A 24,682-nucleotide genomic window follows, 5' to 3' on the forward strand; every position below is an offset into this window, starting at 1 on the left:
ATTTTGTATATTTTAGTGATGTTACGACCGTCCCTGGACCGGTAGAATTTTAGTAGGCTACATGAATCGATTTTGCAACCTGGACATATTTGATTAAACCACGTACATACATTGTTTAAGTCGACACATTGACGTTGGGATCGTAGCAAATTGGCTGATCCCGTGACAATGGCTTTGATTTATTGGGAAAATGCTAACAAGTGCTACAACTAGTTGAACTGGTGCCCACCTAGTGACCTTGCTTTGGCCATGCTTGTCTATGAATTAAGGGGGCGGGGCTCATTGACGGCTCATTAAAGGGGAGGGGCGTATCTGTTGGGCTCAAACATCAACAACCTTTCACCAGGTGGCAGCCTCCACCCTTGCGGCCCTCTGGACGCTGGAGCCGGCCCTGCACCACCTACATGTCCTGACAGCTGAGACTCATGTTTACTTACACACACACACACACACACCTCAATAACAAACGTCAACACGGCCGCCGTGAACCCCGGTGTGTGTGTGTGTGTGTGTGTGTGTGTGTGTGTGTGTGTGTGTGTGTGTGTGTGTGTGTGTGTGTGTGTGTGTGTGTGTGTGTCTGTCTGTCTGTCTGTCTGTCTGTCTGTCTGTCTGTACACCGTGTCCCGTCACGACAGCGGTTCCGGATGACACGGCGTCTCCAGCCCACATGAAGCCCAGAGTCGGGCCTGGTGCCGCGGCGTGGACCGGGCTGCTCCGCCGCGCCTCTCGGCTCGCAATGAAACAGCTCCCGGTTCGGCGGTGCCTACCTTTCCACCGGGCAGAGTCCGTCCCGCTGCTGCTGCTGCTGCCGGATGAAGAAAGACGACACGACAGGGCCACATTAAACCGAGTCCCGATGCGGCGGCTCATTAAACCCGAGCGGTGTTTTCCCAGCACGAACCAGCGGGGTCACTCCTTCTTTGAGCCGAACATGAAGCCAAGGTCGCAACGTCTGGTCCGCAGGATCCACAAACCGTGCGGGATACATGGGACGAAATCATACAAACATGGCAGTGACGCGCGAAATTATCTCCCGGTGAAAAAAAGAAGTGAAAATGAATAAATACCGACAGCAGGAAGTGACAGGTAGGCGCACTTATCCTGACAGCCAGGTGTACTGCCTAATCATCCGCTCGGCTCCACACACAGATCCCGCCCCTCAGAGCAGCGGGCCAATCAGAGAGCGGCTCTGAGGCAGCGTCCTTCAGACGCAGGTGCATCTATGATGCCTTCACATGCCTGCGTGTAGCCTCGTACATTACAGTGTCTCTGTTGTTCTCTGCCTGATATAACGAACATCCGATGCTTTACAAACGTCGTGTGAAAATTTTACATTTTTAAATCAGATTTAAACCAGATGAATTTATAAACACGAGGAAAAAATAAACCCACGTTGAGTCTATATTAAAAAAAATAGGCTTCATAGGATTTTACAGGCTTTTTATTGACTGAAATATTTGTGGAGTAACATTTAACTCACAAAGTGTAGTTTACAAATAAAATTAATGATAATATTTAAGTTATACTTTGCACATGGGTCAATGCAAAAACAGTTTATTTTAGGATAACATCTCTGCATGGTGTATCCTGTAACTCTGGTGTTTCCTTCTGATTTTATAGTGTCCTTGTGCTGCTTCACTTCAGCTCTTTGTCGCCCTCTGGTGGCTGCAGTGAGTGTCTGCAGCGCACCACAGATGAATGAGACCAGAGGGAAGGACATCTGCAGCCTGTATATACTGCTTATATATGAAGTCATTAAAGTGTACAATTGATAATATGAGCATATAAATACCAAAAAGTATCGTATTATTACAGTTTAAGTTCAGATCCGTGGTTAATAATTTAGTATTTATTGATAGTTTTAGGATATTAACTCATCCATGTCTTTTTAAGCTCTTGAATTACAGCAGCAGTGTTTTCTTAATTTGCATATTTCATCCTTTACTTCCTGATGTGTTTCAGACTCAGAGCTGTTGGTATGTTTTGTGGTGTTACCTCAAAGTCCTCCTACATACAGCATTGTTTCTCTTTTTAGAAATAAAAAAAAAGTCCCAGATGACCTTCCTTCTTTTTGAACACCATGTTCACTTATGAATATGACTGTTGAGAGGAATCATTGTTCCTAATCATGTTGTATTTTGACTGATTCTGTTGATTTCCTACTTTTCCACTCAATGATCAGATTTAGTTCAGACATTAATCTGATCAAATGAGAATTTATCCTGGAACAGAAATGTTTCCATCAATCCACCCAACTCTAAATGATATAAATCTATAAAGATTATTCACGAGAAATGTTTTTTTTAAAGTTAATTGACTATTTAAAAGTCTTTCTATTGTCATCCAGCATTAAGAGTTTTATCCACACAGGCTAATGAGAAATAAAAAACAACACAAGGCACCGTAGTCAGTTTATTTCTTCCTGAATCATCAAGCACGGCATATTTCAGACTGACCCCTCTCCCATTATTCTACATGGAGTATATCATATTTCAATCAAGTTCAAACAATTAATTATTTGCAGTCTAATAAACGATGTAAAGAGGCTAATTGTAAAAGACGGTGAGCTTGCATACTTATGAAAGACTGCGACTCCTCGTGCTTTCACTTTTTCACTTTTGACGTTCCTGTTTCGAGTTAAAAAAAAATTCAAAGTGTAAAATGTTGAATGAACATCAAACATTCTTAATGGAAATTAATAGAAATGCTGATGCAGACTGTTTCCTTGAAATTAAATGAGATCCATTTCTTTGCTGTGATTGTGGATCAGGTCGCTCTTTGCTCCAGCAGGTTCCTGACATCTAGCAAAGCGTCCTCCACAGCTCGCATCAGATGAAATGCGTCTTTGTTGGCTCTGGAGGCCGTCACCTGTACGACCATGTGACTGTCGAACAGACTGTAACACATGTTGTAGCCGTTGACTTCATCCAGCTGAATGATGGGCTGACAGCCGGCTTCAGACATCAACTGGTGAAGAAGAGCAGAGTGAAGGCGTGGTGGACAGTTCATGTTGCAGAATCTGATATGTCTTTCTGTTTTAAACATAAGCAGACAATTTCTGCACCACACAGCTGACCCCGTAACTAATTTATCATTATAATGTGAAAACTTTCTAACTTTTATAAGATGTTTTTTCATCTTGTAAGGAGCTATACATGTTGCTTACATCCAGAAACCTTTTACTCAGTTTTAAAAACTAGTGTTTCTGGTTAAAACCAGACACCCCCCCAAAAACAGGTCTTTTTGAATCTTCTTTTCTAATGAATGAGGGATTATTTTCAGATGGACCTCCAGAAAACTAATAAGAAGGAGTGACTTTAGCTAACAACACCGAGATAACTGATGGACACATTTTATTCACTTTGGATTTGATGAGAGAAGTTGAATGGGAGTCTATGGAGCCGGAGGCTTTTTGGAGCCGACCTCTAGTGGCACTCGCTGGTGTTGCAGCTTAAGACACTTCTGCATCGGAACCATTTTTTAGACCTGGAAGCTATGAACTCTTTTATAAACAGTCTGTGGACTAAACCAGTGAAAACAGCTGCTCAGTCCTACAGCGTACGACAATATTGATAAACGACAACTAGGAAATAACACAGTTGAAATTATGTATTATGGGCAAACTGTAAACAAAGCTAAATGTATTACTATCTTCTGAAGATAAGGGTCTACTTACTCACACAGAAAAAATATTACATCTTTTGATATTTTTGTTGAATAAATGATTGAAAAAGTTGTTTGTGTTCAAATATATCACCTTTATCTTTCGGCACTGTTTCAAAGAGGAATCAGATGTTTGCTTGTTCAAATATGTCAAAAAGGCCAGTGCTTACTTTTCATGACAACAGATGACACGACAACTTTTATACTGTGGAATTAACCAATAACATTCACTATAAATATGACAATATTTATCCAGATTACTTTATTTACAGATTATAAAGTAAAGGGCAGTCCTGTTTTGTTGTATTCATATTCACATTTCCGTTCCTTACGTGACTTGTCGTGAGTTGGTAGTCGAAGGCTTTTTCTATGGCGACATCGGTGAAGAGTTCAGGTAAACAGATATTCTCCTCAATAGCCAGATTACAAAGAACCAATAGGTGTCCGGAGACGCTCGGTCGATTGAACGCCTGTCAGAATGAACACAATCAAATCTGTTTGCAATATGTTTGTTAAATATCAGATGTAATATTAAAGGTTCCCTGTGGGATTTCCTGTATATATTTAGTGTTTCTCACCAAACATTTTGTGTATTCTTTAGGTTAAAACATTTTTTGGAGACATGTTGCTGCCATCAAATTCAAAATGAGCATATATTTTTCATACATCAATAACATTTCTCAGTTTCAACATTTGATATGTTGTCTTTGTTCAATTTTCAATCAAATTTGGGTTTAAATAATTTGCTAATCATTGCATAGTTTTTATTCACATTTTATCACCAACATCTGAAGTGAATATACCCATCCATGTGAAAATTTGTACCAAATTTGAAGAAGGTCCCTCAAGGCATTCTTGAGATATTATATCCACAAGGATGTGAAATACGTGAAGTCATCGTGACCTTGAACTTTGACCATCAAAATGTAATCAGATCATTGCCGACATAATGTGAACATTTGTGACAAATTTGAAGGAATTTGCTCCAAGCATTATACAGTAAATGATTGCGTGCATGGATCAGTTTGAGGTGACGGTAACCCTGAACTTTGACCTTTGCTCACCAAAATCTTATCAGTTCATCGTTGGTCTGAACATTTTTGCCAAGTTTGAAGAAGTTGACCAAAGTTGTTCTTGATATATTGTGTTGACGAGAGTGGGACAGATGAGAGGGATGTGAGGCCACAATGACTTTGAACTTTGTGCACCAAACTTGAATCAGTTTATCCTGAAGACCACATTAATAATTGTGTCACAATCAACAAAATTCCATCCGAGAGTTCCTGAGACATGATATTCATGTGAATGTGATGAATTGGAGTCACAGTGATGTTGATATTTGAATTTGACCAAAAAATCAAATCAGTTCATCATCTTTGCCAAGTTTGAAGAAATTCCCTCGAGGCATTGTTGAGATATTAAGTTCACGAGAACGGTAGCACCACCGCAGCAGATATGCGACAGGAGTCTCCAGAGAATTACCACTGAATCTGTGGTTTCCCTCAGCTTTACAGATCTTTGAAGGTTTGAATTTCAGCTCATTGTTTAGCTGTCAAGCTGCATCTTACTCGTTCTGGTTCACCACTCTTGTTTTCGAATGTGCTGTTGCCAGTATATTAACATTTCTTCAGTTTCATTTGTTTGCAGAGGCCTCTCTTTTTTCTATTTCTAGTTTCAAAAAGTTAATCAGCATAATTTTGCATCGTCTTTTTGTCATGTGTACTTTTGCCTCAGGAATTATGACTGAAATATGATTGACTGGTATACTGTATACTGGCCCAAAAAAAAAAAAAAAAAAAAAATCGGCAGCACAAAAACCCAAACAAGTCTACAACTTCCTTTTTATCCTGTTTATGTATGATAATTATTGGCGTGTGTGAGTGGTACGGATAGAGAAGTGGTTTCCACCATCCCTTATTTACCAAAAGCTCTTTTGCAAACATCGTTCCATCAGCATTCCAACCCCCTTTTAAACCGTTGAATACTGTTGAGCCTCATTATTCTGAAGTTCCTCTGGAATCACAATGTTGAGACATTGCACCAGAACTACAGTAAGTAACATGCCCTCAATTAACTTTGCCTGTTTTTTTTTTTAATGTAGCCTACAGAACTTACACCAGCTAGATAATGTTACCATGTAATCTTATATATGTCTAAAGTGTTCCTGAGCCCATGCAGTGATTTCCACTCCAGAATAGTGTCAGTTTTTAATGCAGTGCTGCCTGATGATCTGAAGATCACCACCATCCCATATTGGTTTTCAGCCTTGTCCCATGTGTTCAGACTTTTACTGACTTGTCACCAATTAAATTAATCAGTTGTGAGACGTTCCCTCCGTGAGTTTTTAGCTTTACACAACTGTTCCACTCTTTTGTTGACCTTGTCCCAACTTTTTGGAGACATGTTTTTGTCATCAAATTCAATCAATGAATACATTTTTATTGAACCTGAAAGAAAAAATATATATAAACAATAAAAGTAAATTGGCAAACAAAAAAATGATCTAAATGAGAATAAAACAGCCAAATGAAAACACTAGAAATCATGTTCAAAAGAGAGATGTTCAACAACTTTTCTTGTCCTTCCCCCTTCCACTAATCATAGATAACAAAGGAAAGAGTTCCTTTACAAACATTAGTGTCCATGTTCTGTATCTTGGTTTACTCAAACAACCAAACACACAATGACATAATACACCAAAACAAACTAACACATAACAGAGGAATCACAGTTCATCACATTTCCGCTCAGTATTTTATTTCGAAAGATTCTTTTTTTGTTTTGAAGAAATGCCACAAGTTTTGAACTCATTATTGCAGTTATTCCACAAAGCTGCTCCCTTTGTTGAAACAGTGTTGTTGTGTATTTGTCCTCGCTGCAGGTTGTGTAGTAATATGTAGATTCCCTTTAGGTTATGTGTACTGTCTCAGTTGGAACAACCCCTTGGAGACTAGCAGGCAATTGTTGATTTATGACTTTGCACATCATTTGAATAGTTTTAATTTCCACCAGATCCTTAAACTTGAGTGCTTTTGGTTTAAGGAAGAGTCCATTTCTTTGTTCTCTAAGAGGTTTTATTGACAATTAATATTGCTTTTTTAAAATATTTTTTTCAATTCAAAATGATGGATGTATATTTTTCATAATATAATGACATTTCTCCGTTTTAACATTTGATATGTTGTCTTTGTTCTATTTTCAATTAGATTTGGATTTACATGATTTCCAAATCATTGTACTGTGTTTTTGGATACACTTTATACAGTGTTCCAACTGTTTTGCAAATGGGGTTGTACATGTCTTTAATTGGATCTTTAAAGTTCATTGTTCTTCATCTGTTCTTCCTCCAAAGAAGAGTCACTATTACCTCCTTGTATCTATCAGGTGAAGGCGAGGATGGTGAATCCCTGTGGTTTGGTGAAATCCTGTCACTTGGTGAAGCCTGTATCAGCGTCACTGGTTACTGGCAGATGGCTGACCAACCAGACAGGACTACCCAGACAGCCTGTCCCCTCTCTGCAGCAGACCTGTGAGCACTACCTGAAGATCCTGGAGCCCATCGTGGAGGAAGATGAGCTGAAACACACGACAGAGCTGGTGAAAGAGTTTCAGAGAGCCGGAGGGGTTGGAGAGCGACTGCAGGGACTCTTGGAGAGGAGAGCACACCACACCGAGAACTGGGTGAGTGAACTACTAACAGCTGTGGACACTTTGATCTTCAGCCCTCAGGCAGCACTGCATTAAAAAAAAGACACTATTCTGGAGTGGAACTCACTGCCTGGGCTCAGGAACACTTGTGAAAACCATCGTCTGTGAACACAGTTCATCGCTGCGTCCACAAATGATGTTAAAACTCTCCAAAGAAGAAACCAGATAGAAACATGATCAGAAACACCACCGCCTTCTCTGGACCGAGATCATTGAAGATGGACTGAGGTGAAGTGGAAAACTGTCCTGAGGTCTGATGGATCACAATCTGAGATTCTTTTTGGAAATCATGGACGCTGCATCCTCCAGGTTAAAGAGGAGAGGGACCATCCAGCTTGTTATCAGCTCAGTTCTAAAGCCAGCATCTGTGATGGTACAGGGATGCATTAGTGCACATGGCATGGGTAGCTTGACCATCTGGAAGGAAGCATTAATGCTGAATGATATATTCAGGTTTTGGAGCAACATATGCTGCCTTCCAGACAACGTCTCTTTCAGTGAAGGTCTTGTTTATTTCAGCAGAACAACGTCCAACCACATTCTGCACATATTCCAACAGCATGGCTCCGTAGTAGAAGAGTCCGCTGATAAACTGGCCTCCTGCAGTCCAGACCTGTCAATCATTGAAAACATCTGGAGCATCAGGACATGAAAAATACAACAAAGGAGACGCTGAACTGTTGAGCAGCTGAAATCCTACATAAGGCAAGAATGGGACCACATTTCACTTTCAAAACTCCAGAAACTGGTCTCCTCAGTTCCTAAACGTTTACAGAGTGTTGTTAAAAGAAGAGGTGATGCAGCACAGTGGTGAACATGAACCTGGAACAACTCTTTGAAAGATTTTGTATCGACATCACTGTGTGTCGGCCTCCCAGGAAAATGCCTAATATGCCTACTGGTATTCTAACAGTCCAGTCCTGCCCCCAAACCATATCATATGTGTCACTCACTGTTTCTATCTCTTTGTAGTTATCAGACTGTTTCGTGCAGAAGGAAAATCTTGAGAACCGGGATCCTGTGGTGCTTTATTCAAATACTTTGTGTCTCTTTCCCCGGATGGACTTCAGGGATAGGCAGGGACAAATAAGGTGAACACACACATGTCAGTCTTTCTATCTTTGTGAGGACACTCTTTGACATCATGCATCCCCTAGCCTTTTACCGTTAACCATCACATCTAAAGGCCAAACATCAACCCTTACTGTAACCCTAAACAAAGTCTGAACCCTTAAACTCCCCTTAAAAGCTGAGTACCAGGCTAACCTAAATTTCAACCAAAAAAATTGTTCAAATAAGTATAAAAAAGACATGCCCTGCCCTCCACACACATACACACACACACACACACACACACACACACACACACACACACACACACACAAAATTGTGTCAGTTGTTGTGAAAAAATCTGAACCAAGTGTTTTCTCTGCTATAATGAAGACAAATGATTTAAAAGAAATCTTCAACTAATTATTTTCATATTTTAATTAAATTAACTGATAATCAATGGTGTCTCAATAATGGACTGAACCAGAATTGTGTTGACTCAGTACATTATTCAAAAGATGTGTATTAGTGAGTCTCTGTCTGTCATCTAACTTCCTGTCCATCCCACACTCTGTTACCTGGCCCGGTCCAGCAGTTGATTCCGCCCCCTCACCATTCCTATTTGAGTATTTTTTTTAACTCATGTTGTCATGCTGCTGACATGCAGATCAAAACATAAAGAAAGGGCTGAAAGGGAAATATGTAGATGAAGGAGATAAACTGTGAACTGTTTATTTATGAATGTTGTTTTCCTCCATTTCTATGTTTCTATGTTTTTCCCTTTAAAGACCACGAGGCTGATGTACCCAACAAGTATCCGTGTCTGTATTGGTATCAGGGTTTTACGTGGTATGTGATTGTAAAGGAAATAAGAGGTATCACACATCACTCCTGACTGCAGATGTTAGTATTGGTGCAGAATCACCAGAATAGTTTTTTATTTCAGTTCCAGCAGCCTAACAGGTAGTAAAGCAGCTGAGAGGAGAGACATGTTTACTCTGCAGGTCCTTCTGTGTCTGTATGGAGTCATTAATGGAGGTTACAACATCACCAGTCACTCTGCTCATTAGTCATTATATCTGCAGCAATGACAGAAAGACAGCTGACACCAGCTAACCCTTCACCATTTTATAGTACAGGATGAACACAGGGCTGCTGCTACTCTCTTAGTTCAAATAAATCTCATCATCACATCACTAAATCTGTGGAACGTCATGTCACGTAAATTCCATTTAAATGAAAAAACATATTTTCTCTGCCCAGGTGTGCTGCCAAAATGATAACAGCTGTTCTGGACATGAAGACCATGATTGAAAGGTGAGCTCAACATATTCAAATGTTCTATCTCTTCATCATCTGACCACTTAGAATAACTTGTGTCTTCTGGAGGTCTGATGAGTTACTGTTACAGAGGAACAGAATAAAGGACAATAATACCCACAAAACAGTCAAACTTAGTGCAGATTAAAAGTTTGGACCGAGCCTCATAATGAACGCTGTACTCTGTACATTCCAACACAAACCTAATGGGGAAATACAAACATTAATATTTCAATATCCAGCATGCAATGTGTAAAGTTTTACATGTTTCACTTCATTTTCTTTGAATAATAATAAATTCATCTCACATAAACGGAGGGCACCACGACTGTTGACATCCCATAATGGGTAAATAAGCTTCAGAGAACACTATGAACATAGAAGATGTAGAAACTATAAGACTGAGGGCTGCAGCTTGAACTGCTCATCCACAATGATGAGAAACACGTGGCCCTCGGCCTCGGTGCTGCTGGCCACGGCAGAGAGCAACATGCTGTCTCCTTCAGACAGAAATGGTAAAAACTGTTGGTGTTTACTGACACAGCCTGAATGTGTCGCAGTGAAACTCTTCCAGTTGAGTACAAGGGTGGGAAGCCTCTGTGCATGAATCAATACTCCCAGATCTTCTCCTCCTGCCGTGTCCCCCGGTCCAGAGATAGACTCCCTGGTGTTCCACGCCAAGAGCTCCAACAAACCCAAACACCTCACAGTGATACACAACTCTCAGGTGAGAAGCTTTCATAAATGTGAAGCAGAAGACACATTTATCTGAAGTGTTGGGCGATGACTACCAAACTGCTATATGATGATGTCTATGCTGAACCAAAATGACGGACAAAGATAATATAATATCATTCTTTTATTTTTTCAGTGAAATGTTTTTTGCAAAAGTAATTAAAATTGGATTTTAGGGCCCATTTTAAAGAATTCAAAAAACTGGGGGGAAAAAATAGCTTCTTCCATTACATTGACCATTTCAGGTTTTGATTTTCTCTTCATGGTGCATGTTTTCTAAACATATTAAGTAATCAGATTACTGTAATGGGATGCCCACAGAGATGACCTTTCATGTGTGTGTTATGAGGTGGAGTTTATCTTTTTCCAGGACCCAAATGCAAGCACACAGACTCGAGGTATCAGTTCCAAAAATACTGTCTTTATTGTCCCAAAAAATAAACAAACAAAAACTACAAACCAAAAGTCGATCAGCGTGTCCACTGTCTCCAGTCGGGAGGGGATCTACAAGCTCTTCACTAACAGGACAGCCGGCAGACCAGCGGAAGGGACGGCGTCAACAATCCTCCGAGCCGGGAGGGCAACTCCACCGACTGGTGATTTTGACCGGGATATCCGCAGGAGACACAGAGGCCGGAGGAACGGGAACAGGAACAGGACTGACAGAGAGCTGACGGGGAGCAGACGGAAGACGGACGGGCAGCAGACGGAAGACGGACGGGTGGCTAACAAAAACACACAATGCACCGACCACCAGAGTTGTGCAGGGGCAGGTTACATATAGTCTGGGGAGGTGATCAGGGAGATGCAGCACACCTGCAGGTGGTGATCAGGGGTGAGTGGCTGCATCTGCTGGGACTGGTGAGGGGGCGTGGCCACAGGAGGTGAGTGGCGTGGCCACAGACAAAGACAGGGGACACAGGAGGAGAGGTGATCGGGGGCAAAATGGAGGACAAAACTGAACTCCTGACAGTGTGTCCTTCCCTTTGAATCAGTTCTTCGTGGTATAAGTCTACAACACTGATGGGACTCTGCTGACAGTCGATCAGCTTTGTCTTCAGCTGGAGAGGATCTACAACTCTTCACTAGTAGAAACCAACCTGGAGCCTGTCGGCATCCTCACTTCCTGCACCGAGACTCCTGGAGCAAGGCCTACAGCAGCCTGGTCAAAGGTGAGCACCACTCTGCTTTTATACTGCTGAAACTAAACAGCCTGATTCTCAGTCAGAACAAGTGAAAGGTACTTGGAGAAACCACCAGACAACAAGCAGAGTACGAATTTAGTACTTAAAAAGAGAAATGTGTGTCTGCTGAGTTCAGATTAGTTTGTAACTAATCAAACTTTGAATGCTGCCCTCTCAAACAGCCCCTTTTCTTTCTACCTGCAGCTCAATGGAGGAGTAACCACACTGTGTAGTACAGGTGCCTCCAACTTGACATAATGAAAGTTTCCGAGAGCTTCTCATGTTTAGAAACATTTATTCACACGGCTGAGCTCCACTCAAAATGGTTGAAAAAGCTTTTTTTGGTTTGGCTTTTCTGAATGCTTTTGATTTAGGAAAGGCGCAGCATTCAGCGGTGTAACTTTGATCTCTTACTCACTCAGTGAGACACGCTTTAAAAATCAGACTGGTATTGCGTCTTCCAGAGTCGTCTCTCATCGCAGTGCCCTCTGCTGGGGGAAAATAATTCCGCATACTGTGTCGACAACAACAGTGCTAAAATGTTTTTTAAACAAGTTTAAATTAGTTTTATACCTTTGTATATTTGTTTTGTAACCATACAACAATACATATTTATGAAGTCGACTTAAGGGAGAATAATAACTTAGAACATAATGTAAAAAAAAAATACAATTATTCCATTAGGAAGCGAGAGTAAGTAGATGATGTGAAAATATCTCAGATTGATCTGTTAAACTGTTGTCGTCTGATTCGATAATAACATCATGGGTGCTTTGTGTGTTCAGATAAGATCACCAAAGATTCATTATCAGCTATCGATAGGAGCATTTTTACGGTGTGTTTGGATGGAGCCATGCCTCAAGTGTCTGATGAAATGTACACCAGCCGCTCTTCGCTCCAGTTGCTGCATGGAGGGGGCAGCCAGTGGAACAGCGCCAACCGCTGGTTCGACAAAACAATTCAGGTGATCAATCAATCTACAGTGAAGCTTACTGACCGCATCACTGTCATGCCAATAATGATGTTAAAGCACAACTTCAAGTGTAATATTGTGATTATGTACAAGTCACCAACTAAGTAAAATATGTAATCTAAATGTATATTCATATTGAGGGGCAATTCACTCAAAATATACAACTTTGCGTTATTCCAATATCCATTTCCATGGCAACACATGGGATATGATTAATAACTGAAAACCAATTAGTTACGTCAGTAGACTCTAATGTAATGTATGTAATGTTTACTACTCCAGGAAGCAGTCCGACCCTTAGCAACCACATAACAACAGAAAGGATTTCTAGTCCGTTTTAATGCTTTCTAGAGATGGTTTCTCACTGAATAAACACCAGAGCATTATAAAATTCAAAATTCATTTTAAAAAGATATGTAATATATTTTTAACTAGCAAAATATTCTGCTTCAATTCAAATTTATTGAAGTTTAGCCTTTAAAAAACAATTTTACTGCAGTCAGAAACTGTTTTCTCTCTAACAACACTAGCCTACTGATGTTTCATCCAGCACAGATAGTTACCATGTTGCCATGGAGATGGTGGAGTGATATTTTCGAGGGATGAGTTCTGTCATGTTTATTTGAGCAAACTGCAAATGTGTGTCTCTGCCAACTATAGATATTTATGTCCATCCTGCTGTTTATTTTCTACAATTCTTGAAAAAGCCTTTGCAAATATATGATGTGGCGATTTCACTGGAATGGTTTGTTTGAAGATATTTAATCATGCTTCAGAGTGCATCACAGCCCAGAAACAGTTACCAATCATCTTCTCGTTGCACAGGAAAAACACACTCGTCTCTGTACTCGTTCTGCTGGATGTCAGAGCTGCATTCAACACAAGTGATCACAACGTTTCATTGCAGAGATTGGAACATGTCATTGGGATTAAGGGAACCACACAAGGCTGCTGAAATCATATTTATCAGATAGATGTCAATTTGTTCATGTCAACAATGACTCTTCTGCGCACACCAAAATTAGGAGTGGAGTTTCTCAGGGTTCTGTACAAAGACCAATACTTTTCATGTTATGTATGCTCCCCTAATGTAATATTATGAGGAAACACTGCATGAATTCCCATCTCAGATGACTGACAGCTGTATTAATCTAAGAAAGCTAAAACCAAATGAGTTAGTGAAACTTCAAGCATGTCTTAAAGACATAATACCCAATAAATACCCCAGGGGGTGCCCAAGCGAAGGTGGGTGATGAGCACCCTAATCAGACAAATACAACGGTGCTTGACTTGAAACAGCTCTAAACACACTATCAATGTTCAAGTACTTGAAAATATCCTTTTAAAGAGATCAATCTTTGTGACAAAATGTCCCCCCTTAACTTGGTGTGTGTAATTCTTGAGACAGGAAACAAGAAAGCTTCAGATTTTATCACAGTGTCTATTTTATCGAAGTCTGCACAAAATCTGAGCAGCTACAATAGTAAAACAACAACTCCAATCTGGAGTATCACTCTTCCTTCTTCTGGAGTTTGGTTCTTTTTTAAACAAAAACTGAAACCTTGGTATCACTTTTAACTCTGATTGAAACTCAGTGTTAATGCTTAGTTGGTGTTTATCTTTCATGCAGTTAATTATCGGAGAAGGTGGGACATGTGGTTTCAACATGACACATGCTGCTGCTGATGGTACAATCTTTATAACCTTATCTGACCATGTTATAACGTTCATGTAAGTACACAAAAATCACAACATATTGCTGGAAGCAAAGACAAGAATGCTTGTCCTTCTTTAATCACACAGATCGTCCATACAGGAACTATTGAAAGGATCTCTTTGGAGTTTTGTTGTAAAGAAAGCTTCTACTTACATGTGGTGTAACTCACTAAAAGCTCTTATTTAAGATCAGATCCATGTAATCTTTTGTTCGCTCTGAGAAAATCAGCTATTGTGTTTAAGGAGTATTTCTGTGAATTCTTATCAAACCACCTAATTGTAACTTTGGTTTCTCACCACATTTGATTTTGTTCCATCCCATGTGTCTTTTTTTCATGTGTGTAGAAACAGGAAGAAGCCAGAGATGATGCAGTCTCCCATGGTGCCTTTGCCCATGCCCCAGAAACTACACTTCAATGTCACACCTGATATCAAGAAGGACATTGAGGAGGCCAAACAGAGCATGGACATGTGAGTGCACATATTCCTGTGTTAAGTTATAAATTGTGATAAGCTGTGAGTTTGATAGACTGAATGAACAGAAAAATAGAAAACCAGAGAAAAACCCAGATGACAATGAAATCATCACCGTTTCCATTTGACAGTACCTGCAGCAGCAACCCCATCTAACACATCTAATGCATAGATTATTGGTAACAGGCATTAATTAAAGCAGCCCTGTCTACAGCCAACAACGCTGATATTTTACAAAATTATATGAGCAGTCATTTTGTTTATTTTGCCATAAAAAGATTGTGACTGTCTCAAATAAGCAATGGTTAAGAGGCCAATACACCGCAAGTCTATCCCCACGTTTACTTCCTAAATTGGCTTATATATCATAAACTGATGGAGCACTTCAGCTGTTGTCCATATTGACAAATGCCTCTTGTGAAGGCTCTACTGCGGACTCTTTATTTTACATTTTCACAATATTTTGGACATGTATGAAAATGCACATCTTGTGCATACATTATAATACACTTAAATTTGTAATAAAATAGAGATATGTAGGGACAAACACATCTGTAAAACTACCCAAGAGAAATCTCACTGTCCAGAAATTTTTCCCTTTTCCTCCGCCACAGACTCGCCCAAATCCTGGACGTGAGGACGATGGTGTTTGACCACTTTGGGAAAAAGGTTCTGAAGGACCTCAAGATGAGTCCTGATCCTTTAGTACAGATGTCTATCCAGTTGGCCTACTACAGGTGAGATGTGGAAAACTCCTGGAATTAACTTGTCTTTGAATGAACACTTTTTATTTGTTATGTTCTAAACCACAGTTAATTAATCCACTGCAAAAGTTGAATGTAAAAAGAAAAACCTTGATCACATACAGTAGTAAAAGTGCAACAGAAAAACTTAGAACCATTAACAGTGATGACATGGTTTCATCCAGTTATGACAAAGTTTTAGGGCTCAATTTTTAATTAAGGCATTAGTGTTGTCCAAACCCTGCTGTGAAACTAAAACTTGTGGTAATGGTTGCTCAGTTATCCTGATTCTAAACTGGAACCCAAAAGAACAACATAAAAACAATCTGATAAAAGCAAGAACTCAATTAACCTGAAGAAAAAGGGTGAATTAAAGGTTGCAAAACCGGGCAGGCAAACAGAACAGATGCAACAGAACTTCCCAGCATGTGCTGGGCCCACCTCTATGTGGCCTGGTTAAACTGATGAGACCAGACACCAAACACATTTATATTTTTTGTGGGTCTTTTATTTTCCCCGACTGTACTCTTGCAGCACAGCGTTAATTTAGTAAATTCTGAGTTTACAGAACAATGTCTGTGATAGCAAAATGGAACAATTGCTTTTCACTAATTCATGACTACAATATAACAGGAATGATAACTAGAAACGACACTACTTTAAGGAAACCTTATATAGAAAAACAACGTAGAAAACAACAGTAGTGGCTTCGTCCTGTCAAGCAGAAATAGAGAACCTCTTCATCTGTCTCCATGCCATCTAAGTCTCTGAGATATGCAGATAGCATTAACTTCTACAGGAACACAAACATTTTCAAAGAAAATAATGAACTCACTCGTATTCAAGTGCGCCGCCCGTGTGCTCGGACCAACACACCTGCAACTCACGGCAGCTTTCGTCTCCTCTAAACGAAGCAGACACATACAAATTAAAATTACGAGGTGATTCGACATTTATCAGCAACTTTTCCCTCGAGTTACGCTGACCCATCGTTCAAGTATTTCCCTACTGTGCAGTTTGGATGCTAAATGCTCATGCGACAGTCCTCAGCAGCCTCTAATTCCCGGGCATTGCTGCTCTCTATGTCTTCATCTCAATTACACTTCACTGCTCTTAAAGAGACAGCGCAACACCTCTGCTGACCCCCCTCCCCCCTCTGCCCCCCCTGGTGAACTGCATAGAGCCCTCAATCTCAAAGGGCTCTTCCTCCATCGACACCTTGACCCCCCCCTCTCTGTGATGACTGGCCAGGTTAGGAGACAGCTGGAGAGACTCCACCAGTGCAAGGCTGCAGGACCTGACAGCATCAGCCCGTGGTCCTGAAGACCTGCGCCGTCCAGCTGGCTGAGGTCCTACAACACCTCTTCAACCTGAGCCTGAAGCAGGAGGAAGTCCCGGTGCTGTGGAAGACGTCCTGCCTGGTTCCTGTACCGAAGAAGACGACTCCATCTGGCCTCAACGACTACCGACCGGTTGCCCTCACATCTCATGTGATGAAGGTGCTGGAGAGGCTGGTCTTGGCCCACCTCAGGCCGCTGGTGAAATCTTCACTGGACCCGCTGCAATCTGCGTACCAGCCTCGTGTGGGAGTGGACGATGCCATCATCTACCTGCTGCAACGAGCTCAGTCTCACCTGGATGGAACCGGTGACTCTGTGAGAATCACTTTCTTTGGTGCATTCAACACCATCCAACCACTGCTACTGAGTGAGAAGCTGCAGGTGGTGGGGGTGGACGCGTCCATCGTCTCCTGGATCACTGACTACCTGACAGGCAGACCACAGTTTGTCCGTCTGGGCAGTGTGCTGTCTGATACGGTGGTCAGTGGTACTGGAGCTCCTCAGGGAACTGTTCTGTCTCCCTTCCTGTTCACCTTCTACACCACTGACTTCCAGAACAACTCAGAGTCAAGACATCTGCAGAAGTTCTCTGATGACTCTGCAGTGGTAGGATGTATAAGGGATGGACGGGAGGATGAGTACAGGGCAGTAGTGGAGGACTTTGTGGAGTGGGCGGGAAGAAATCACCTGCTCCTGAACGTAGCCAAGACCAGAGAGATGGTGGTCGACTTCAGGAGGAAGACGACGGCTCCACAACCGCTGAGAGTTCTGGGAGAGGATGTGGACATGGTTGAGGAGTACAAGTACCTGGGTGTGTCCATGACAACAGACTGAACTGGAAGACCAACATCAACGCTGTCTACAAGAAGGGGATGAGTCGACTCTTTTTCTTGAGGAAACTTCGATCCTTCAATGTGTGCAGCAAGATGTTGGAGATGTTCTACCAGTCTGTTGTGGCCAGTGCTTTGTACTTCACTGGGGTCTGCTGGGGGAGCAGCATTGGAGCCGGAGACACCAACAAACTTAACAAACTGGTTAAGAAGGCCGGCTCCATCATCGGCTACAAACTGGACAGCCTGGAAAAGGAGGTGGAGAGGAGGACGCTGAAGAAACTATTATCCATATTGGATAATCCTGACCACCCTCTCAACCACCTGCTGCAGGGACAGCGGAGCACTTTCTCCAAAAGACTCCTCCAGCTCCGCTGTCACAAGGACAGATACAAGAGATCATTCCTGAGGGATACAAGAGATCATTCCTGCCCACTGCAATAAGACTGTACAATAACTCACCTCTGGCAAAATCCATCACAGTACAATAACACTGTCGACTGTGTTTCTTGGTTGTTTGTATATAATATATATAGATATATACTGTACTGTATATACTGTATATACTGTGCATTTTATATTTTATATTTATATTTTATATTTTTACTGCTATTTTACTGCTATTTTATTGCTTTTCTATTGTTCTATTATTATCTTCTTGCTTCTGTATGCTGCTGTAGCGAAAAAATGTCCCCTCGGGGATTAATAAAGTAACTGCCTAACCTAACCTAACCTAATTCCCGGGCATTGCTGCTCTCTATGTCTACATCTCACTTACGCTTCACTGCTCTTAAAGCGACAGCGCGACCAAGAAAAAGAAGCAGCTGTCACTGATTTAGTTGCATGTCAGATCATATCTATCAGGGACAGTACCAAAAACCTTCCTGCCCCTACTTCACCTGGCTACATCGAGAAACGATGATGTCGGATGTTGATGATCTTTACGTTTTCCCATCACTGAGGTGAGATGCTGCTACTAGCAGTGTAGAATATCCGCTTGAGCCATGAGTTTTTCACTCTGCAAGGAATTGTGAAGTCGGTCCACTGTGCTGTACAAGGTTATCAAACTGGGCTGATAAAATATAACAATAAAGGAATTGGGAAAAGAGCAGACAGAATGACGGAAAGCTATGGCAAGAGTCTCAAAGATAATCTGGAATTTGATATGGTGGATCAGGAGTGTAAATAATTCAGGGGTCAGTTGACCTACTGGCAACTACTGGCAGAAAAAGCAGGCGGGGGGAAGTGGCAAGGTATGAAATGCCAGGAGAGTTTGTCAATGAACTCAAGACAACCAGAATGATTGACTGAAAGCCAAAACCATGAAACTCGATGTCAAACTGGACAGCTAAAACAGGACTCACTGATTTTCAGAGATTTAGATTTTGTATTGGTGGGTCACCCAGTTTCAGGACTTTCTATGTCGGACATGGATTTTGTCCATCCATCCATTTTCCTTCACTTATCCAGGATCGGGTCGCGGTAGCAGCAGGCCAAGCAAGAGGGCCAGACTTCCCTCTCCCTGGCAACATTTTCCAGCTCATACTGGGAGATCTGGGGACATATAATCCAGTTGGGTGTGCCCAGAAAACCTCCAATGGAAGGCGCCCAGGAGGATCCTGATCAGATGCGAGTTCCCTCCTGATGTCCGAGCTCCTTACCCGATCTCCAAGGCTAAGCCTAGCCAGCCTACGGAGGAAACTCATTTCAGCTGCTAGTAGCTGCGATTTCGTTCTTTCTGTCACTAAACAGGGCTCGTGACCATCGGTGAGGGTCAGAACGTAGATCGACCGGTAAATGGAAAGCTTGGCCTTTCGGATCAACTGCCTTTTCACCAACACGGTCCGGTGCAGCGCCTGTTTTATTGCTGCAGCTGCCCCAATCTGCCTGGTGATCTCCCACTCCATCCTCATCCATCCTGGAGCAATCCACCAGTTTCTAGCAGAGCACCATGGCCTCAGATTTGGAGGTGCTGACTCTCATCCCGGCCGCTTCACACTCGACTGCAAACTGCCCCAGTGAATGCTGGAGGTCTGAATAAGCCAGCAGGACCACATAGTCTGCAAACAGCAGAGAAGCAATCCCGAGACCCCCAAACCCGACGTTCTCTTCCCCCCAGCTGCGCCTAGATATTCTGTCCATGAAGGACACAAACAAGATCAGTGACAAAGGACAGCCCTGGCGGAGGCTAACACCCACCGGAAACGTGTCTGACTTATTGACAAAAATGCAAACACAGCACTGATCGTCTTGAATCTGATGTTTGGCAAACGGTCGGAGCCTCCTTTCCAGCACCCTGGCATAAGCTTTACTCGGGAGGCTGAGTAGTGTGATACCCTGATAGTTGGAGAACACTCTCCGGTCTGCCAGTCCATGGGTACTGTTCCCGACCCCCATGCTACATTGAAGAGGCAAGTCAACCAAGACGGCTCAGAAATGTCCAGAGCCTTCAGGTGGTGATCAGTTGACATCTCTGCTCCTCTCTTCACCCGCAGACCAGATGATAAAACTACAAAGTCGATCATTGATCTCCGGCCTAAGGTGTTCTGGTATTAGGTACACTTATGAACCACCTTATGCTTGTACATGGTGTTCGTTATGGCCAACCCTTGACTAGTACAGGAGTCCAACAACGAAAGACCATTTGGGTTCAGATCGGGCAGGCCGTTCCTCCCAATCACCCCCCGCCAGGTTTCTCCGTCGTTGCCCACATGAGCATTGAAGTCTCCCAGAAGAACAATGTAGTGAACTCCTAGAAGGCTGGATACTCCGAAGTGCAGTCAGAGCCTTCCTTCCTGCATGGAGGCAACCCTCTCGTTCTCCACCCCGTCGGTGGTGGACCCACAGGGTGGCTGCTCCATGTTGTTTCTACGGGCCTGACCAGGCCCCCTGGGCGAACGCCCGGCCACCAGATGCTCCCCTTCCAGGTCTGGTTTCAGGAGGGTGCCCCAGATTCACTGATCTGAGCGAGGTGGCTTCATTCTGTGTGCTGCTGTTCATCTGGGGTTGTTTGAACCACTCTTGGTCTGGACTCTCCCCTGGCACCAGTTTGCCTTGGGAGACCCTACCAGGGGCTGAAGCCCCGGACGACAAAGCTCACAGGATCACAGGATCACTGAGTCACTCAAACCTCTCCATCACGTTAAGGTGGCGTTTCTGGGAGGGGATTTTGTTAAAAAATATTTCTCTTCCTTCTCTTGGCAGGTTGCTCCAGCGATGCTGCGCATCTTATGAAGCGGTCTCCATGCGTATGTTCAGACATGGACGTGTAGGTACAATCTGTTCAACCTCCAGTGCCTCGGCTGCGTTTGTCAAGGCCTTTGATGACCCCAAACAACAGGTATGATAAGAGGGAAAAATCAAATATCACGCTTTTATGAATGATTGCTATTAATACCATTCAAATTCAGGTTTTGGGGCAATTTTATGGAATCAACTGACATTAGAGAAGGTCTTGTAGGCTGCTTTTGGTCGTGATGCAATAATGATTGTACCATTCTCGTCTTCTTCCTTTTTTCTTACAGAATACAGAGAAGCTTCATTTTTTGGCGGAAGCTATGAAAGTACACAGACAGAACACTAAGATGGTGAGTATCATTCACAAAGACAGCAGCTAGGAAATATTGATAGCCGATTTGCTAAAAGCTGAATCACTTTGTGTCACAAGCGGGCGTGTTGTCCATGAATTTCATTGGATAGAAATTTAAACAGATTTACCAAGTGACTTTAGGTTAATCAAATTCATATACATATCGTTCGAACCTTCCACGATCAACCCAGAACCGGGTCACGTGTCTACTGGTAGATGGCAATCTACGAGTTGGAAACTCCTGATATTGAACATTTCCCTGCAGACATCAAACTTTCAAAGGAAAAACAGCCTTTGGAGGTTGCTCCTCTCTGTAGATGTAGATGTGTTCAGGGACCGGTCCCATTTGTTAACCAGATGCACACATAAGTATTTGTAGGCCAGCACCCCTCAGATGGTGATTTTTAAATCATTAGTTAGGTATAATAAGGATAGTACATGTTTTATGAGACCATTTAAAACATCTTGTAAGATTTAAGGTTACACATTAGTGAATGAGGCCCAATGTCTTTCTGCCGATGAATTTAAATGCAAAAGTTATTACAAACCATTGTTTTTCAGAATTACAAAGAAACAACGTGTAAACAAAATCAGCAGAGTGCTACATGTGTTTTCCTGAAAAACACTAAATATAAACAGGAACCTTGTGTCCAAGAAAACCAGCTAAAATCAGGGCATCCTTAATTCTATATCTGCTCATTAGCATGATCAAAACATTTAGTTATGTCCGTCTTAACAGGCAATCAGTGGACAGGACATTGACGCACATCTCCTGGGTCTGAAAATGCAGGTTGTTGATGAAAGAATTTCCATGCCCGACATCTTCACAGACGTCTCCTACAAGAAGTTCTTGGACTACCGACTCTCTACAAGTCAGGTAAGGGCCAGGGGGACAAAAGTACAAATATTTGTAGTGGTAAGACTGGCATTCATAATTATATGTGAATACCACAACAATGCAATGAAAGATAATCTAGTTTATACTCTACAGACAATGGTTAATTGGTTAAATATGATCATACTTATGTCTTTATCAGTGTAGTGTGCTCCACCAATTAATGTACAGCGTATTAACTCTAAACTAATTTGGAAAAAGTCCAAAATTGTATTGGTTCTTCCATGTTGTCACCAAGTGTAATGAAAATTTAGACTGGTAGCTTTTTCCATAATTCTGCCGGGAAACAGACGAACCAGCTGGGTGGCACGGTGGTGCAGTGGTTAGCATTGTCGCCTCACAGCAAAAAGGTTCCGGGTTTGAATCCGGTCCTGGGCCTTTCTGTGCAGAGTTTGCATGTTCTCCCTGTGCTTGCGTGGGTTCTCTCCGGGTTCTCCGGCTTCCTCCCATCATCCAAAAACACGCACCTCAGGTCAGGTTACCTGGCGCCACGCTAGTGGCAGCCTGTTGCAGCAGCTCCCCCTGAGAACCCCCTTGCTGTAGCAAAGACATTTCCCCTTGGGCATTAATAAAGTGAAATAAAAAAAACATCAATTTATTGGCAGACAGAGTTATAACAATGTACCCTGCTGTAAAGACTTGTTAATATCTGATTGAATATTTACTGCTTCTTACAGAAATATAAAAAGTCTGCGTACTTTAACAATAACTAACTACTACATGCTCACCTGTGTTCTTCTTCACCAGGTGACGTCCACGAGTGACTGTCTGCCGATGTCTTGTCCTGCTCAACCTGAACTCTACGATATATGCTACAGTCTCGCAAAAGATTACATCACTTTTGTAATAACAGCTGCAAACTCCTTCAAAGAAAATAATCCTGCTCAACATCAGTTGCAAGCCATAAAGGATGCACTGCTGGACATGAGGACTCTGCTGGAACAAGTACCCAAATCAACCTCAACCTCATCATGATTAAAGCTTTTTGGGAAAATACAGTACGCCCTCTTTTCAATGCACCTTCGAAAACGACAGCATGCTGTAAGTAGGCGTGTCAAACATGTTTTGTATTTCACTTCGTGCAACTCCAGCACACCGGTAGGAGTAGGAAGTAGGAGTTTGGAGATAGTAGGCACAGGGAGAACATGCAAACTCCACACAGAAAGGCCCAGGCCCGGATTCGAAACCCAGAACCTCCTCGCTGTGACTTTAGCAACAATGCTAACCATTGCACCTTTGTGCCATCCCAGCTGACTCCAATCATTGCCAATCAAATCTGCTCCTCTCATCCCTGTAAGACTGCTGTGACACAGCAACTGCATAGACTGTATATAAAAGTGGACAATTACCACCTGAAATGGTTAATGATAACGTGGTTGATGTAATTATACCTAATATTGAGTTTTTCACTGAAAAACCTTTGTTGAAATCTAGTTTAATAATTTTATTTAATAAAGTGTTGATATTGTGCTTTTTTGATGTGTAAAGAAGTAAATGTTTCATCAAAATATCTTGACTAACAAACCTACAGCAAACTCGAGGCAGGTTTGTGTTCCAGTCAACCAACATCCATAAGTGATGTCATCAACCTTCAGTGATGTCATCAACTATTAGTGAGGTCATCGTTGGTTTGTGAACATTATGAATCCTCCAGTTCAGATTCTGTTCGTCACCATCTTGCTATTTCGGAGCGGTTTGGAGCAGGAAGTGACCATATTTGGATGAGCTGGGGGAGGAGCCAGTGGTGGATCTGACTGATCTGATTGGAAATCTGACGATACTACGTCCCGCCCACCGATAGCTGTAACCTGACTGCACCACAGGCCTGTCAATCAAACAGACACGCCCCCAAAAACAGGTCTTCTTGAATCTTCTTTTCTAATGAATGAGGGATTATTTTCAGATGGACCTCCAGAAAACTAATAAGAAGGAGTGACTTTAGCTAACAACACCGAGATAACTGATGGACACATTTTATTCACTTTGGATTTGATGAGAGAAGTTGAATGGGAGTCTATGGAGCCGGAGGCTTTTTGGAGCCGACCTCTAGTGGCACTCGCTGGTATTGCAGTTTAAGACACTTCTGCATCAGAACCATTTTTCAGACCTGAAGCTACGAACACTTTTATATCCAGCCTGAGATCCTGAGTTACACACGTGTTTTGAGTGCTGGTTGGTGCGTACAACGATTTCTCTGTGGACATGAGTAAAAGGAGCACATCAGATTCTGTGTCAAACTTTGGAAATCATCAACAGGGCCCCTAAAATGCATCAGACCGTCAACCACCGACTTCTACTTTTATTGCTTTTCCCTGTACCATGCTGCTGTAGCGAAACAATTTCCCCTTGAGATATTAATAAAGTATCTATCTATCTATCTATCTATCTATCTATCTATCTATCTATCTATCTATCTATCTATCTATCTATCTATGACAACACACCGCTCACAGTGCGTTGAA

General features: G+C 42.1%; 1 protein-coding gene and 1 pseudogene across 2 annotated transcripts in view; one reads left to right on the forward strand and one right to left on the reverse strand.

The window, feature by feature from the left end:
- LOC138632078 (ras-specific guanine nucleotide-releasing factor RalGPS1) overlaps positions 1–1,043 on the reverse strand; it is a 57,422-nt gene extending 56,379 nt beyond the window's left edge. For both annotated transcript variants that reach the window (XM_069717357.1, XM_069717356.1), the window contains exon 1: positions 768–1,043. The gene's annotated coding sequence lies outside the window, so the exon portion shown is untranslated. The remainder of the gene's footprint in view (positions 1–767) is intronic.
- Positions 1,019–23,601, forward strand: LOC138632077 (carnitine O-acetyltransferase-like; annotated as a pseudogene).
- Positions 23,602–24,682: the final 1,081 nt, after the last annotated feature.

Source organism: Brachyistius frenatus, unplaced genomic scaffold (assembly GCF_029030835.1).
Source record: "Brachyistius frenatus isolate BFR_SWC_R1_liver_20210118 unplaced genomic scaffold, ASM2903083v1 Contig_172, whole genome shotgun sequence".
Taxonomy (NCBI): domain Eukaryota; kingdom Metazoa; phylum Chordata; class Actinopteri; family Embiotocidae; genus Brachyistius; species Brachyistius frenatus.